At 41.8% G+C, this 18929-nt stretch overlaps 1 protein-coding gene across 2 annotated transcripts in view; it reads right to left on the bottom strand.

Moving 5' to 3' along the window:
- The window catches only part of Adcy2 (adenylate cyclase 2), a 405544-nt gene that overhangs the window by 341383 nt on the left and 45232 nt on the right, over positions 1-18929 (bottom strand). The window lies entirely within an intron of this gene.

The raw sequence follows: 18929 nt of genomic DNA, 5'->3' as shown, positions 1-18929 counted from the left end.
CACTGTCTTATAATTCTTTTAGAGAGAAAGAATTCAGACTAGAAAGTTGTTTAAAATATGCTGACTGGAGTTAACTTAAATTTGTGAACTAAAGAGCTTTACTTCAGTGCAGACTGAGCATACCAGGGAATATATCTTATTTTTCCTAACCGTACATAAGAGGCAAAAATAAAAGGCTGTCTTTAAAAAATATAAACTATAAGTGAGTTGAATATATCTGATCATGGTTTACAAATCATGGGTTTAATTTCATATTAGCAAATTATCTGAAATGCAAATAAATATTGCTCCCTCATTATACAGTATTACTCTACAAAACTGTTCATTACTGGCATTACAAATTTAAAATGTAACATGAATTATTCAAACTGCTACACTCATAAATAAGATAAAAGATCATCCTTTTTTTTTTTGGTTCAAAGCTCATTAATCAAGAACATTATTTTTCTACTTTTCACTTACCATGAGCACTCATTATAATGTAAACAGTTGCAGAATCACATCAGAGACATGTTGTCAAAGCCCATACATAATAATTATGACCATCTTCCTAGCATCTCTGAAAACATTACCAGCGGTACAACACCAAGGGGCCTCTACATACAGCATGTATGCCACAACTTAGAATAGCTTGTTGTGAACACAGAAGGTTAACTATCACATGGTGTCTCTTATATGGAAAACCCAAAGCCGAAGTAATTTAAAGAGGCAAAATGAAAGACAGAAGATAGGAACAGGGATGTGGACTTTGTGGAGATGTGAGGAGGGTCTGGGGATGGGGCAAACAGCAAGGTGGTACACAAGGAAGTACACAAGACCAGGGTGTGGTATATATATATATATGTGCCACTGCCCCATGATGAATTTACTAGGTGTTGCAAGCATGTACTAAATAATAAAAATAAAGCATCCAATAAAAAATAAAGCAATAGAAAAAATGGTGACACAAAAAGAAAAAGAATATACTGTAGAAATTGCACAGGAAATCCAGAGCCCAAAGTGGAGAAATGCTTGAAATAAAAGGTATATTTTACTTGTCTGCTTATCTTATTCTATAAGCTCATATTCAAGAAAGGCTGATTTTGACTTTTGCAAATGCAGCATTCTCGCTGATTGCAGGGAGACTTGATGAGTGTGGACAGAGTGCATTCTCTTTTACTCACTGCATCTTACTTTCCAGCACTGGAGAAATCACAAAGCCTTTTGTCTCTGCTTTTAACCGACGGACTATGTGATGAAGGTCCAGAATTTCTTAGCCAACAAGCCATCGGTCTTGACCCTGATGCCCAGGTACAGTAGACTGTTTGCAGAACTGTTATGCCCTCCCTGCACCTTCTTCCTTTCAGGATGTGACTGCCACTCCTCTCACGTGGAAGCAGAGTCCTCCTCTCAATGCCCTGCAGTTTACTGCAATTCAGCACCTTGGGGTGGTAAAGAGAACATGGTGCACAGGACACAGGCCCACTTCTGAGGCCTGGACTTGCCTGCCATTCAAGCAGGCACCCTGGGACAGAGCCTGGAGTACCTTGGAGAGGGAGGAAGCCTAAGCTGAAGACAGACCAGGCTCTGACAAAAGCCCAGCCAAGACCAGGAGAACAGCCCAGAAGGGCTCACATGTTTGTTTCCAACCAGTAAATTCAGAGTGGTTGGTAAGACTGGCAAAGCTAACTGATATGCCAGGTCTTCATCCACAGGCTCAGACACAGTCTCTTTCCTACCAGCAGGGGTCATCACCAGAGATGAGGAAGGAGATTTCCGTGTAGGGACAGTCTGGAGAAATTCAACATGCACAGTTCTTAAACTGTATGAAGTGCATGATAATCACCAGGATGGCTTAACACAGGATGGCTGCTGGGCCAGCCCTGAAGCATCTGATTCATTTGTCCTACAGTGCGGCCTGAGAACCTGCATTTCCAAGTTTTTCTAAGGTTATCAGTGTGAGTCACACACACTGAGAATCATTATCTATATCCCACACAGAATCCTAATCCTATTCAATCAGCAGAATAAACACATCTCTTTCAAAAATCCAGGGGCTGGGGATTTAGCTCAGTGGTTCTGCCACCTGCCTTGCAAGTGCAAGGTCCTGAGTTTGATCCCTGGTACCAATAAAAAAAAAAAATCCAATTCAACCAGAGAGTACTACCAGATTTCATCATAAAAAAGGAACTAAATCTATTCTGCAGACATGCTGGGCAAAATTAATATTCAAACGGAAAACAATATAGGCCATAAACACTTCATGAATTACCTTCCCTGAAACAATTTTTGGTTGTATTTAAAACTAGGGCCTTTTTCTTGAACACTGTAACATATGCAAGGCACATAAATAGTACACCAGGAATAAACAGTGTTTTCATATACTATCAATATTTAAATTCTGAAGTCACAGTAAGCAGAGCACTTATTTCCTTGAAACTGATCACTGTAATATTTCGAATATTATTCATGCCATGAGCCCACCCATGGTTTATGGAGTGTGCACATATTCATTTCCAGTGTCTTGCTGCAGTAATATGAGGGTCTACAATCTCTGAACCTGTGACTGTGCTGGCAGTAATCCCTACCTTGTTTGAGGAATATGACGCTGTCCGTTACCCTCCTTCTGTCTATGCATCTCACGGGTTGTTAATGGGCCCTGCTCCCCTCAAGACAGCTAGGCATGGGGGATTGATATTTGATCAAAGCAATACTAAAATTCATAATTCCCCAAACTGACTTTTATTTCCAAAAGGAACACAACCGTGTTGTTTTCATTTCAAATTAATGATTAAAACTCCAATTTAGCATGATATTAAATATCATTATTTTCTAAACTATAAATATACCTAGTGAACAACTGCAAAGCAAATACTATGTTCACATACCACAACTCTTTTCTTCCCCAGTAAAACTGTGAAATATTTTATTTCAGGCCCTTATTTGTTAAAGGTGGGAGAAGCAGATAAAATTTTTATTTATTTTAAATTTTATTCCTACTAAAAGTTTTCTAATTAGTTATGCAACATTTTGTGATAGAGAGCTATGCTGTTAACATATGACAGAATAGTATATAATTATGATCCATTATTATAAATAATATAATTATATATGTCATACAGTACATAATTTATGTATATACATTTTATATACATAATGTATATACAAATGTATATACATTTTATAAGTTAGGATATATAATTATGTATAAGTTATATATTGTATAAGGTTCACAGAATTATACATCAAACAAGTTATGGCTTTGTTCCTTAACTGAATAGGCAATTGTATAATTTTAATCCCACATAAATGCTAAGTCATTCACTGGGTACCATTTGCTCAAATGTCAATAGTTTTAGGACATTTTCATCAGATGCATTAGAAATTTTAGTGGAAAGGTATGTGGCTGCTGATCTTGCATCTCAGACCGCCCGTTAGATCTAAATATAGCTGTGTTTACACACAGAGTGTGTCTCGCCTTCCTTCACCAGCACGGTGTCACCAGGGACAGTAATGTAAGCATAGCTGTAACAGCTCAGCTAATTTTATTCTTCTGTTATTACCCTTACACAAACACTCAGGAAATTATATACCATACAAAAAGAACCTAGGAAAGATGGCAGAATGGTTAAAGTTTGTGTTATTAAATGAAAAAAAAACAGGAATGGACTCTTAATTCACAGGGTGGCTGCAAAATGTTGAAACTTCTTTTCAAAACATACTCAAAAACCTTGTAAATCCTCACCTAAACCAGGAATTTTACTTTTTGTAATCAATATTAAGAAATGACTGGGGCCGGAGATTTAGCTCAGGGGTTTCACCGCCTGCTGCACAAGTGCAAGGGCCTGAGTTTGATCCCCGGTACCAAAAAAAAAAAAAAAAGAAAAAAGAAATGACTATAAAAAGCACACAAAGTGCTCTATACATACTGGGAATATATCTCACCGTGATTATAATACTAATAATATGTGGAATCACCTAATTATCTAACAGTTTGAAAGAGGCAAATTTAGCAGGAAATTCAATTAATGATTATGAGGAACTTTAAATACACGGAAAAGGCTAGCTGTTAACTGAAGACAGACCTTGGGCTCAAATACACATAAATGCAGATAAAATATCTCAGAGAAACTTCCAAAACAAGCATCCTATCACTCCCCACTCTGGAATCACTTGTGAATTTTGTTTTTTGTATATTATAGATTAACATATTTTATTATACTATCATCTTAGAGGAAAACATTATTTAAAACGTGGTATGAATGAATACCTCTACTTCCTTTGCTAGATTATGCAAGAACAGAAATGTTCACCAGTATTTGGAAGCAGTGGATAGAAACCTACAGGGGCAAGACAGCAAAGCAGAATGAAGGAGAAATTTACACCTCAAATCTTGAAATACTTAAAAACTGTTTTCCCCATTGGAAGCTGAGAACTACCTACTTCACATCAAGTTGGCTGTTTTCAAATGGAATTTCAATTACTCCTTCCTCTCAGCTCCTGAAGTCAGCTATCACATATCTTAACAGAGGAGGGAAGATTTTCCATTTTGTTATTTATTTTCTGCGTTCACGTTCAGTAGCACAGCCTGAGCATGGAGCCAGCACTGCTGCTGTTCATCTGTTTTAGACCCCGCTGCCATGGCCCTGCACAGGAAAAGGGGAGACGCCAGTATACCGTGGGCTGCCCCAGCACCAAAGATGGGACCAAATACACTGAAACGCATTTGGAGTACACAACTGACTTCAAGAAGAATGACGGCTTTATTCTCTGGCAGATTTGGAGATCAATGTTGTAAAAATAAGGATTTGGTTTTTTGTAATAGAATGAATTGATGGATTTGCTCCATTTTTTTGAGAAGATAGCAATCAATAATGAATAAATCTCTTCCACACCAAGACCTACGACTGTTAAAAAAGTCAGACAAAAACGGCAGAAAACCTAACAGTGTCTAACAAATGGAGCTAGAAAATTGGATATCCACGTGTAGAAGATTAAACCTCAAACCTTCTCTCTCCTTGTACAAAAATCAACAACATGGATCAACAGTCTAAATGCAGGAGTCGAAACTTTGCAAATGCTAGATGCAAACACAGGAGAAACACTGCTATAGGCACAGACAACAACTTCCTGGAAAGGACTTCAGTGGTTCAGGAAACAGCAGCAAGAACTAACCAATGGGGCTGCACCGAATGAAAAGGCTTCTGCAACATAACAGTGGGAATGGGAAGTAACTCCTGACAGCTATTTTTCTGACAGAGGATTAATATCCAGAATATATAAAGAATGCAAAAAATGTAACAATGAAAAGAATAAGTAATCTAAACAAATGGACAAACAAATTGAACAGACATTTCTAAAAGCAACTACAAATGGTTAATCGTCATAGGAGTGGAAAAACACTGAACTCCTTTAGCTCTTAGGAAAATGCACATCAGAACTACATGGAGATTCTGTCTCATTGCAGTCAAAATGGCTCTCTGTCATCAAGGATGCAAAAACAATAAATGCTGCCGAGGATGCAGCCCACACGGACACCTTGTGAGTGCAAACCATGAACATAGGCATGTGTCGGTTGGTCTGTGAACCTCTACAGGGAACAGCTGAAATCAAGGACACCAAATTTATCAATAAATACAAGCAGCTCCAGCTCATCTATCAAAAACTAAGTTTTCAGGCCATAAAATAATAACTCTGCTCTATGTATAGGAGGAACCTAAAACCCTCCAGAAAAATTACAAATGAAAGGATATAACAGGAAAAAGCAATAAGATTTAATTTGAGGTTGTAATTTTGATATAAACCATGGTAGAACTCAGGAAAACAGTGCTCAAGATAAACAAAGAGAGTTATTTTGTAATTCTAGAGATTAAAATAAACAATTGAAATCTTTAAATAAAACTGATGATAACACATATGGAATTCATTTCCAAAAATGTCATACAGGTATTTAGCAAAATTCCACAAGGATCCTTCATTTAAGAAGACAGTAAAAGAGGAAGAGCTAGGTGCTTACTTAACATCGCATGTAATCAGATAGATATAAATTCTTGGTCCAAATGCCAGGATTTTATCAGTAAGGGAACACGAGGGACATTTCTAGCAGAGTGAGGAAAGCCATCACAACAGTCAGCAGGGATACATCAGAGAACGCAGGAAGCAGCAACTGAGGCATGAGAATCAAAGAAAGAGACATAAAACTATCTTCACATTCAGATACATCTGTCTGAAAATTCAAGTGTGCCATAAAAGGCTTTAATACACACCATGAAAATGTAGTCAAATAGGATTGAAGTTAAAAAATCAATAAATTTCATATATAACAAAAAATTAAGAGAATACAGTGGAGGAAAATACCCCACTTACAACAAAATAATTGAATAAATGAATGAAGGCATAAAAATGCAATATCAAGGCACATAAATGATGTATATGGCAAACTTGATGTGAGAAATTTAAAACATTCCTGAAAGAAAGAAAAAATATATAGACATGAATATGAGAAAAATGTACAATGTTCTTGGATAAGATCAGTCATCAGTGCCCCCAGGTTCAGTTAAAATTCCAACACAATCCCTATAAAACATCAGGTTTTTGTTTTTCCCTGCAGCTAGAAAAGAATTATAAAATGTGTACTATAAAAGATCTAACCAATATTAAAATAGACTACAAAATCACCCAAATGAAAACAAAGTGGATCTACCACAGAATCTAATGGAGTAGAATAAAATTGAAAAATAAATAAGTACAAGTTGGAAATTCAGCAAGGGAGACAGCAGCAACCTTTCAGTGAGCACCTCTAGGCCAGCTGGAAGCTACTTAGACGAAGATAAAGGAAGCCCAGAACACAGGAGTGGATACCATGAGCAAAGCTCACCACCTGCAGCTGAAATGAATTGAGGGCAAGAAGTGACCACTGAAATTAAAAGGTGGCAGACACATCCAAGAAATACTGAAGGGCTCTGGCTCCTTTATGAATCTGATGATAGATGAATGTGTGCAATGGGAAACTGAGCAATAGTGGAACGGTGGTAATGCTGGAAGCCTTGGACAAGTTTAAATAATGACTGTTCAGGAGAGAAATCTATGATGGCTCTCCACAGAGCCAGTTGTACTGGTACTGAAAACTGGGTCATATACATTTCCATCTTAAATTTTTTGTTAAATAAACTTTTGCAAAAGTAAAAAAAAAAAACCTTGACATGCACACTGTCCTTCCCATGGAATAAATGCTGCATGAACTGGTTAATCTGGTGTTCATGGAAATGTACTTCTTCATAACCCAGAAAGGAGTGAAGAGGGCTAAATATGTCTCCAAAAAGATAAAAGATTGCTTAATTTGACAACATAAAAATTTAAAACAGAAACTTTACAATGCAAACCATCATAAGGAAATTCAAAAGACAAAAGACAAATGGGAGTAATATTTGCAACTTTTATCAAAGGCAAGCAAGGAATATCCTAAATGAGTGAAGAACTCCTAGAAATGGAAAAGAGCCTAACACAAAACTGTGAACAACTAAGAAGTAACTAAGGAAAGAAGAAATTAAAATGTCATTTGAACATAAAAGTCTGTCCAAGTTCACTCAGAACAAAAGGGACACAGATTGAAGTTGACTTTTATACCACTTCTCCAAGCATACGACAACATCTACTAGTGATGAGCAGGTGGAAAAATGGGCATTTTCCTGCATGACTGTGGAAACCAACAGCCAGAGCTCAGGACAAGGAAATCTGACAGCATCTATGAAACTGAGCTTGTCCTTCACCTCAAAAATCTTATTCCTAAAAGACTATCCTACAGATACCCCAGCAAAAAAGGAGGAAGTCATGTCTTATGGCATTAATTCCGGTATAAAAGTCAGAAAATAACTCCAATGAAAATCAGTATTGGCATGGCTAATAAATGAAGGTAAATGTGAAACAGAATATGCAGCCAAAGAAAAAGTGCATAAGCTGACAGAATATTAACTACAGAATGTAACTTATGGGAGGAAAAAAAGAGTAACTGAAAATATTGAAGAAAAAAAAAACAACAGCTGGGAGAAATGATTACCAAAAGGGCTAGAAGGGAACAGGGGAAAAACAACGGGCATGAGGACGATACATCTGAAACTGTTCTGAGATTGTACATGTGTATTAGCTTATATATGGCTACAACTTTGGGGTTATGCATTTTATATATTCAAAAAAGTCAAATTGAACTTTACGAAATGGAAAACCTCTGAAAATCGAAAAGAAATTAACCCAACTATATGTCAGAGACAGTCACAAACACACTGAAAATATTCCAAGGGAACTTAAAACACAGTATTTTGGCTCTATGTACTTAGTGGAATATATTCTTAGACTGCAGAGAACTACAAAGAAAACTTAAAACTGATGCAACAGTCTTGGTATTTTCAAAATGTATTCACAGAGTCTATGTTTTGTGTACTTACATATACTCTATAAAAACAAATTCATAATTATTTAAGGTTGTTAAGAGCAAAATTTGTAAGTGTAAGGATGCATACAGGCATAAAACCAAAATCAACTTTGTCTTTTCAAGCCAAATAAATATTACCAGGTGATCACGATTTCTCCTTCAAATTACGTCACTGCAAGTTCTGACCACTGGAAACACCTGAACACATGACAAGGCGCCATGAGCACCCTGAGCACTGCTCCCCACTCGTGCTGGGGGAGGAAATGTGCACCTGTGGCTGAGACATGTGTTATGCAAAAAGCAAAGAAACCATTACAGATGCCAGGGCTTCTGTCCAAAACACAGAAGTGACCGTTACGGGGTTCCAACTAGCCAAGGAAGGGGTAAGTCAAGCACTAGAAATAATGACTGCATCTGAGAGTGGTGGTAACATCCCTGTAAGCCCAGCACTCCAGGAGGCAGAGGCAGGAGGATCACCAATGCAAGCCCAGCCTGGGCGACTTAACTTAGTGAGACCCGGTCTCAAAATAACATTTTTAAAAGCGTAAGTCTATGACTCAAAACCCCTACCTGGGTACAACCCTAAGAAAGTTAAAATTAGGGAAACCAAAAAATAGTGAATCCAAGCAGGGCGAGTCTGAGGTGAGGCCAAGATGAAGGGGATGAGGAAGGAGGAGCGGGGGCCAGCTGGGCACCACAGACAGGGAGAGAAAGGTGGGCCACACACAGCACTTCCACCCGCCCCAACTCAAACACGGAGGCTGAGTCTGAGTCCAGCACCACCTTGACAGGTCGCCTTCCACTAGGCAACAGCAGGCCACCCACGCACAGACGCTGAGCAGGCCACAGAGGCAGCTCACAGGTTAATCCCAAAGCGAAGGGTCCTGCAGGCCACAGGACCAAGCCATGGGAAAAGAGAAGACAAGACGTCAGAAACAAGAGGGGTGCAAGTCTCGCTGAACAGACACCGGAGAGGCCCAGCTACTAAGCGCAATTCCCCCATCTGATGTGGGCTCAACCTCACCGAACCAAGAACCAAGGAAGACAGTGTTCATCCTGCTGAGTGCGATCCTGGAGTTCCATCCGGATTTTACCACAGGAAGAACCATAGGGCGTGCACACGAGAGAGACTGTAAGGAGGTGACTTATGCAGAGACAGATGCCTTAGCCTCTACACTCTGCCCATCTCTTCTGAAGCCCACTGCTGACATTCAGTGAAAAGGAAAGCCAGATCCCAGGGGTGTGAAAGCCTCCTGCTAAGTGCTGGGAATTCTGAGACCAATAAGTGTACCTTGGAAAACTGGCAGCCCCATAGAGGGGGCCTTTTCTGATAGGTGGCTTTACCAGCAAATTATTGTTCTAGTCATCTTTAGCAACTCAAGAAAGTGTAGGATGTGTCCGTTTACAAGCAGACTGTCTTTCAACATTCCGTTCAGTATCACTCAAGCAAACATCCTCCCTCTAAGACACTCATGGATGCCTGTCAGACTCCCTGGCTCAGGGTTTCTGCCCTGCTCTGTAATTCCATCTCCCTGCATCCCAAGCACGAGGCACCTCAATTTGTTCACAGAGACCAACTGACCAGACATTGCTGGAGGCCTCAATTCAAACCCTTGGAAGCTGTGATTGTTGACTGACTGTGTCAACTTCAGTAAGAGAAGCTCAACTGAACTGGCTCAGCAATTCCACACCCTAGGGTATGGAAGACCCTCCCCCAGAGTCACTCGTCACCGGGGCGGTGTAAAGGGGAAATGAAGAAGGAGGGATCTGCTTCTGTTTCTTCAAAGGAGCTCTAGTCTTCACCTTCACCTTGGGCGTCATCTCCTGGCTTCCGGTGCAGACCCTTCAGCCTCCCGGTGTAGACTCTTCCGTCTCCATCACAGATCCATCGGCCTCCTGATACGGACTCACACAGGACACTCCAGTGAGCTCCAGACCTTCGATGGGATCCTTCGCTCTCCAGTGTGCAGATGGACTCTCTGCACTCTTCCACATTGACTCTGGGCAGCCACTGTAAGCCGATCTCGTAAATTCTTATATACTTGTATATCTTGGGTTGTATCTGTTTCGTTAATAAACACTGACTGATACAGAAGCCAAGAAGTCTGTGTCCCTTATTCACTTGACTTTTTAAAAGATATTAAAAATCCACTTCTATAAGAGTATGTCTCTAAAATCGTCCTGCTCTCTACTTCTTGATCTTAAATTTGCCTATTTCACATACTTCAGAGATCTCTATATTGGCTACTGGTGGCCCCATTCCTCCCAATCAGGTGACCCGGGCTGAGTTCCTGTGACTCGGTTTCCCTTCCTGTGATGTGAAGACAACAGTGTCCTCTGCCTCAAAGCCCTGCGATAGTTCCAATCAGCTCCATGGCCCAACTTCCCTAAGCTTGAATACACCTGCCTCAGGCTCTTGGGTCAAAATGGTTCTTTGTTTGGATTTATCCAACAGATTCAAGTTACTGTTGATCGATTTAATTTTATAGCTTACTTCCTGTCTTTGACATTTTGAAAAATATCTCTAGCTTTGTGATGGTTTTCCTGTGTCTAACACAACTGTCACAATGAATGGTTATTGGAATATTTGACCCTCATTGATACAGCTGTCACCATAATTCTTTTTTGAACCAACAGGCAGTATTTGGAGCACCCAGGACTGCTGAACAAGACAGAATAAAACACTGACAAAGCTGTTCCCATATGGTGCATTGTGGAAGAGCTAGGTCCAAACTCTACCTGTTAAAACAGGCTCATATAACAATCCTTCCCTAAGATGCATGATCGACCACCTATGGTGGTGCATGCCTATAATCCCAGCCTGGGTTATATAACAAGTCCAAGACCTTGTCTCAAAAAAAGAGAAAAAAATGTATGCTTCAATGTGCAAGAGATAAGTGAAAAGACATTTTATAAAGAGCAACTTAGGAAAACAATGCTTGAAAAGCTCCTGTAATTAAACATTTTAGGGGCACAGTCATAAAAGCTGTGTCCACAAAGTGGATTTCTTCAGTGAATCATCTATCAGGAAGAAAATCAAGGACACCCTTTGTTTAATGACTTTACTGCCCTCTCTAAGTCAACAGAAAAGTGACCAGTAATGAAGACCCCTCTTGCCAGGGTGGCTGTTCTGTCCACCTCATTTGCAATTTAACAGCTCGACCTCCATGGCTTTTCCTCAGCTCTGCACTCGGTGACATCTGGGTGACATCTGTCCTTATCTCTCCATTTTCATTCCCTCTGCTTTCAAGATGGTGGTCGAGGCACTTGGCTGGGGCTTCTCTTGCTTCTCTGACGTTCTCAATCCTGATGTTCCCCTGGTCCTCCTGCCCTCTCTCCCTTCTTAGGAAGCATCTCCTAGCACCTACAGCTCTATCTTCTATTTTGTTGTGGTGCTAGGGTTGGAACCCAAGGTCTTGCCCATCCTAGCCAAGTGCTCTGTGACTGAGCCCCACCATGGTCCCACAGGTCGAGTGTTGAAAGATCCTTTCTCTTAAGCCCTCAACTCTCCCCTGACGCCCAGGCTTTGCCACCTGGACAGCAGGACATCCCTTCCTGCCTCCAGTTTCTCCACAGCACCACATGCAGAGAGTCCCAATCCTCCCCCTCCTCCTCCTTCTCCTCTTCCTCTTCCTCCTCCCCTTCCTTCCTCCTCCTCCTCTTCCTCCTCTTCCTCTTCCTCTTCCTCCTCACCTGCTTCCATGAGCTGAAGTCCCGTGGATTCCTCCTCAGCAACATCTCTTACAAACACATGGCTCTTTGTGTACAGTGTGGGCCCTCGTACCCCCTTCCCTGTTGCACACATTCCCATGAGTAACACAGACAGAACTTTTAGTCTGGGTTTTCTATCCTAATAAGGAGATAGTAGTCTTTAGTAAAAGACTATTCCTGAGGTTTCAATATGTGGAACATATTGATATGCGTGTGGTGTGTGTAAGCAGCTTAACCAACTCTTTCATAGTTTTTATAAAATATTGAAACAAAAAAAGCCATTGCGTACAGGAAACTCTACCACTTGGCTGGGGTGTCTTCATAATCCTGCTTTCCCTCTGAGGTCAGGACAGGAAAGAGAAGAACACTCACAGCGTCCCAGCAGTGGTAAATTTGGAGCACTGGACGGAGAGTAAAAAGGGGGAATGGGGTCCTGGTCCCGCCATGGCATCCAGATGACCTGGCCCGAGGGACTGCTAGCCGTGCTGTGTCACACGTCCCTCTGTCCCCGGAGGACTCATGGTGCCCCCGCACCTCCCAGCCTCACAGGCTCCACGGGTGGAGCAGACACGTCAGATACCACCTGCTGCTCCTGTCGGACCCTCCTATGTCCACAGGGTGTGTGCTGGGGCAGGGCAGGGACCACTGAAGACTTGCTACTGGTTAACCCTGGAAGCTGCCCATCTCCCACACAAAGAAACTGCAGCTCACAGAAATGAAGTCACTCACAGCCGGTGAGCCACCTGGCCACACTGAGCAGTCAGGGTGGTGGCCGCTGACAGTCCTGACACCTGGCAGGACCTGTGCCCAGGGCTGCACTGAGGATGATCCTCACAGTCCCCCCTACACCCTCTGGGGGCCCGCTGACCTGACACTGGTTTATAGGTGAGGAAACCGAAGACAGGTACTGCCCTTGACTTGAGTCTCTCAACCTGTACACAGCAAGGCTGCACCACAAGCGCCCTGCTCTGAAATCGCAAGCTGCACTGCTCACCACCACACCCCTCCCAGCGGTGCACACTGAAGCCTGAGGTCTACAGAGCCTCAGCTCCCTCTCTAGCAGTGCATCAGCTCACCAATCCTAGGAAAGGCACCGGGACCTGCCCTGGAGCTCTTGCTTAGCTTTGCAGTGGCTTAATGAGGTTGCAACGTGCACGGGGAAGCTGAGAAACCCAAGCCAATCCCTTGGGATAGGCATGGTCGATCTGTCCTGGTATACTGGAATTCTTTGAAACTCCAGTCCTAACATCACAGTAGACTCTCCTGGCCTGAGCTGTTGAAGCCCTCAGCACTCTGCAGGGCAGCCCTGGTCCTACACTGGTCTCTAAAAAGCAGGGCTGAGCCTGATTCTGTGACCTCTTTAGAGTCCCTGTACTGCAAATACCATTGAAGGGAAAGAAATGGCCTCTTGTGAGCAAGCTTATCCGGAGGCTCTGACAAGATTTGCTGCCATTGCTCTGCCTGCACTCCAGCCCAGCCCTACCGCAGAAGGGTCCTTACAGGCTATTCACATCAGGTGCTGCCCTTAAGCTCTCTGCTACACTCGCATCTTTAGGAGCACACAGGGGTGCAGGGCATGGCATGTCACCTGATCTACCACCTATCAACCAGCAGCTGAAGAGTGGAGTTGTCGCCAAAGAGACTGGGGAACACTCATGAAGGGCATGTTGACTAACGAAACATTGTCTTAATTCTGGAATTCCTAGTCCATTCCATGGAACTCTCTGATTCTGTCATGGGTTTCAATGTCATTTCAATGATGGCCTCAACATGTGTGGGGCAAAAGCACAAATGAGAAATCTCAACCAAAGTTCATACTGTTTGAGTTCATCAGATATAAAAATGGAAAAGGTGACAGCAGAAGACAGGAACAAAGCCAGCCATCCCAAAGCTATTTCCCTTGGCTGCTGCGTTGATGCCGTCCTCCCTGCTTCCTCCAAGGACAGGCAAGTCAACTCCTGTTACTGGAACTATGTGGTACTTCTGTCTACAGAGTTTCTGCGAGTGCGAACCTAGACATGCTGAACCACTGAGCACAGGGCAAGGCTCCTGCACAGCCTAGATCAGTGTATTTTCATCCACAGATGCACTTATGTGCACTTCTATCTAAAACTACTTACCTAATACAGTGTATTGTTGCCTCACATGGAACTCACTACACTTGATGCCTGAATGGAACTTATCTGACACACTTTCTCTCTAATGCACATCACAGCCTCTTGAGCTTAGGGACACTAAACGACACTTCAGCGTGATATTTGGGGTAATTTTAAACAGCAAAATCATCAACACAAAGCACAAAAATACAAAAAAAAGCAACACTAAATAGACCACTAAAGAGACACTTTCTGGCATGAGAGTTGAAATGAGAGAGCAGAATGTGTCCTTATTCAACTTCAGCTGGGAACGTGAACTTCAGGCAATTCAACTTTTTTCCACTCTGTATATGTCTATGAAAATAAAAAACTGACTTAGGGCATACAGATAAATTATAGAGAGTAGAGAAATTCACAAACATGGGAGCCACAAACAATGAGGATCAGTCATAGTTCCATTCTGTGCTGAGTCTACATAAAAGCCAACGAGAGGATGCTGAGATTTCTGAGGACTTCGTCATCTCTGGCCATTAGAACTATGTAAATCAAAACAACACTGAGATTCCATCTTATGCCAGGAAGAAGAGCTATTATCAAGGAATTCAAAAAACAGCAAGTGCTGGGAAGGTTGTGGGGGTAAAGGAACTCTTCCATATTGTTGGTGGGAATGTAAACTAGCACAACCACTATGGAAATCAGTGTGGAGATTCCTCAAAAAACTGAACTAAGAAATTCCATTTTACTCAGCCATACTTCTGCCACTTCTGGATGTCTTCCCTAAGAGTTCACGTCATCCTATTACAATGATACATGTGTTCCCGTATCTATAGCAGCACAATTCACAATAACTGATTGTGGAAGCAGCCTGTTTGTCCATCAACAGGTGAATGAATGGATAAAGAAAATGTGGTAGATATACACAGTATATACTATTATGCCATAAAGAAGGATAAATTTGAGTTATCTGTAGGAAAATGGATGAACTTTGAGACCATAATTCAGAGTAAAATAAATCAGACATAGAAGGTCATGGTTTCTCTAATCTGAGAAATCCAAAATAAAAATAATTTAAAGAGCAAAATAAAAACAGATGGTAGGAACCAATGAGGTAGACCCTGTGGAAAGGGAAACAAGAAATGTGAGGGTAGAGAGAAGTAAAAATGATCGAGATGTCATCCATGTATGTACCAATTTCCCAAGATGAATGTAATAATTATGTATCTCAAAAATATACGAAAGAAAAAGATGTTTCTGATTCACTATTATAAAGAATAAAAACTAAAACCTGAATAGTGGCTTCTTTCTGTAGAAGTCCACCATTACTAAGTCAGTTAATTACCTGTTGGGGTGAGAAAGTGCCAGGAATCTGCAAACCTTGCTCACGTCTGATGATTACAGAAAACCCATTGTCTCTGCTGTTAAGTTTTGCCGGACACAAACATCCGGGGATGATGAGTGAACTCTGGGCCATGTCTGGCCATGACCGGCACAGGCAGGCAGTGTCCTACACCTGGAATAGCATTTGGCTCAGAAGGAGAGTGAGACCTCATCCGTGCTCTGCATGATCCACAGGTTCTTCAGTTACTCTTGGTCCCTGACTTTTTAATTGGATCTAATTTGACATCATAGTCAGCTCTTAAGGAAGAATACAATCACGTAGAGAACAGCTTTCGTGCAATGAGAGTTGCTCTCCTGTGAGCTGTCTCTGCTCCACACTGTCTCTGATGGCTCTCCACTCCAGGCCCTGCTACAAGAAATTTGACCCTGTCATATGAGCAGGCCGTTCTCACGCTGGCAGATGTGCTACGTCCCCAGTGCAGGGGCACCCAGAAAAGAGGACAGAGGGTGCCCGCCGAAACCCAGCCCCACTCTCCACAAATGGGGGACGAGAGCTATTACTCTGAAAATATTTATCCTTCTCCCTGGACCACACTTCCTGTAGAAGAGCTTAAAGTGATTCCCTTGAGAGTACAGAGAGGTGTTGGAATGGATCCTGCAGAACCTCCCAGTCTTGTAGCCCAAGACTGTTATCCAACACAACCTGCCCTACACAGCGACCTCACAGCGCAAGGGCGATGCTCCTCACACTCTGCTGCGGCCTGAATCCCCAAGGAGAGTTCACGACCCACTGCATTCTGATCTGGTCCTCAATGCACACCCAGCGGATCAGGTTTCCCAGGCCACCTGCGCGGTCCTTGAAAGAAGGTATTTTGGTCCGCAGGCAAGCAGAAGTGTGCTCTGAACGATGATCAAATCGTCAACTGGGATTCTGGATGAGTGAATTAACTCCCCACACTCAGAGCATCCCCACAATGCTACAGAAGAGATTCTGGTCCCACGCAGACCTCCCACAGCACAGACGCCTGAGGGATCTGGGCTGAGATACTGGCTCTTTATAAGCACATTGTGGGAGATACAACTCTGAAGGATCCCACTTCATCGTGCAGGATGCGGGGTCTCAGTTTCTCTCTGTGATCTCAGACAACCAGGCTCAAGCTTCAGGACGTCATGCCAGGAACCAGCAGACGAGGACAAAGGCATGCTTCCTTCTGTGTTTAGTCTGTGAGGCAACACTCAAGTTTGTGTTCACATCTAAGCGTACACATATGAAGTGTGATTGAAAACACAGTGAATGTTTAATTTTTTTTTAAAAATTGTATTGCTGTGAAAGACATGATGCCATTAATTCCTTCAAAATATTCCCCCTTGCTCTGAACACACTTATTTCATCTGGAAGTCCTCCTTCATGAGTGTCTTCAGTTGCACTGTTGTGGCTGCCTCAATGTCCTGAATCGATTCAAAACGCTTCCCTTTCATGGTCATTTTGACTTTGGGGAGGAGCCAGAAGTCACACAGTGCCAGACGGGTGACTGAACTGGATGAGGTCACACCATCGTGTTTTTATGAGCCTGCACGTCCACTGGCAGGCACTGGACAGCTGCACTCCCCATGTTCTTTACCATGCCTCAGACACAGCTCCTGAAAGAGGATTTCTAGAACTGCTTCAGAATCTGATAACAACAATGGAATAAATGCGTTTGAAGAGAGAAGTATTCTGCAGGAGATTAATGGCAGTATGTCTTTCACTGTAATATTTTTAAAATTTAAATATATACTGTATATTTTGATCCTATGTTGAATCATACATATGTGGGGTGATAAAAGTAATTTTTGCATTTTGGGAACATTAAAGAAAATACAGTTTGCGACCTACACACTGAGTGTGTGTGTGTATGTGTGTGTGTGTGTGTGTGTGTGAATACCATGTATAATTTTTGTTATTTTAAAAGGGACTGAATTTTAAATCACTCAGTAATTGATTTATCAGCATTTTTAAATGTTTCTTAATAAGTCTTTGCTCAAAGAGTTATCTTCTCCTTAGACTTCATAAAATGGAAACAGTACAATTAGCAAAGAACATCTCAGTTACTGCAGTCTCCTTCCGGATCCCTAGATTCTTTTAGCCTCCATAAAGGCAGGGAGGAGACAGGATGGAGGATGGATAGATGGACGGAAGGATGGAAGAAAGGAGGATGCGAGGGAGAGAAGAACAAAGTAAGAAAGGAGGCAAAGGATGCAGGCCTCAAGCCCTTGTCCTGCCGTGTGCTTCTGGCAAGACACAAAATCTCTTTTTTTCTTTGTTTCATGTTTGCTAGAATAATATTTCTTTGCCAAGGGTATGAATCCATAAATTAAAATAGAAGACATGAAAATTCTTTGTGTGCTACACAAACCCATACACTGCTCTCCAGCCTTGTTGAGGTGACACCGATGCTGCTGCACACAAACTGCCTGTGCTTCCCGTGCGCCATCTGAGAAGCCCTGAACACAGGTACACACCTGTGACACTATCACCATGGACAATCTCACTCCCACACCACCCTGTGCCCTGGCCTTGTCCTCTCTTATCCATGTCAACATTCTGTACTCTAGTCGTTTTGCCACCAGCACATCTGATGGACATGTAGTGGAATCTCACGGGGCTCCTAATTTGCATTTCCCAAGTGGCTTATAATGCTGAGCATATTTTGTTGAGAATATCTGCCATCCATCTGTCTTCTGCGGTGAAGTATTTTTGAAAGCCATGCTAATTTCTGTTGTGTTGTGTTCTTATTATGAGGTTTCAAACCCTGTTATATCTTCAGCACAAGACCTTTCTGAGGTATATATTTTGTTACAATTTGTCCTTGTCCCTGGCTTACATTGCTCACTTCAAGTCAAAATGATTTTAATAAAGTCAACACAGACTTTTTGTAGTTTACATTTGTCATGTTTTTTAAAAACTAGTCTTGTACTCCCAGGGAACTAAGAGCCTCCCTCATGTTTTCTTCTATATGTTTAGCAGTTTTAGATCTAACACTGAAGCCCATAATCTATTCCGTGTTAAGTTTCATATACTGTGTGAAGTCAGGGTAGAAGTTTATTTTTTGCTTAAGGCTATTCAATTTTTTCAGTGGCTATTTTGGAAAAGCCTATACTTTCCTCATTGAATTGGCTTTGAACATTGTCAAAAATAAATTAATCATATATGTTTGTGATCATTTCTGGGATCTTTTGTACCCACTGGCCTAAATGTCTATTTTTACATCAATCCTATACCATCTTGATTATTGTAGATTTATAATAAACCCTAAAATGTAGTAGTGTAAGATCTCCAAGTTGTGATTTTTCATTTTTTTCTTTCTTGTTTCTTTTCTTTTTCTCTCCCTCCCTCT

Source organism: Heterocephalus glaber, unplaced genomic scaffold (genome assembly GCF_053883595.1).
Source record: "Heterocephalus glaber isolate CG9 unplaced genomic scaffold, H.glaber_assembly_v1.0 deba00001537, whole genome shotgun sequence".
Taxonomy (NCBI): domain Eukaryota; kingdom Metazoa; phylum Chordata; class Mammalia; order Rodentia; family Bathyergidae; genus Heterocephalus; species Heterocephalus glaber.
The sequence above is the reverse complement of the archived record's forward strand: the minus strand, read 5'-3'. Positions and strand labels throughout refer to the sequence as shown.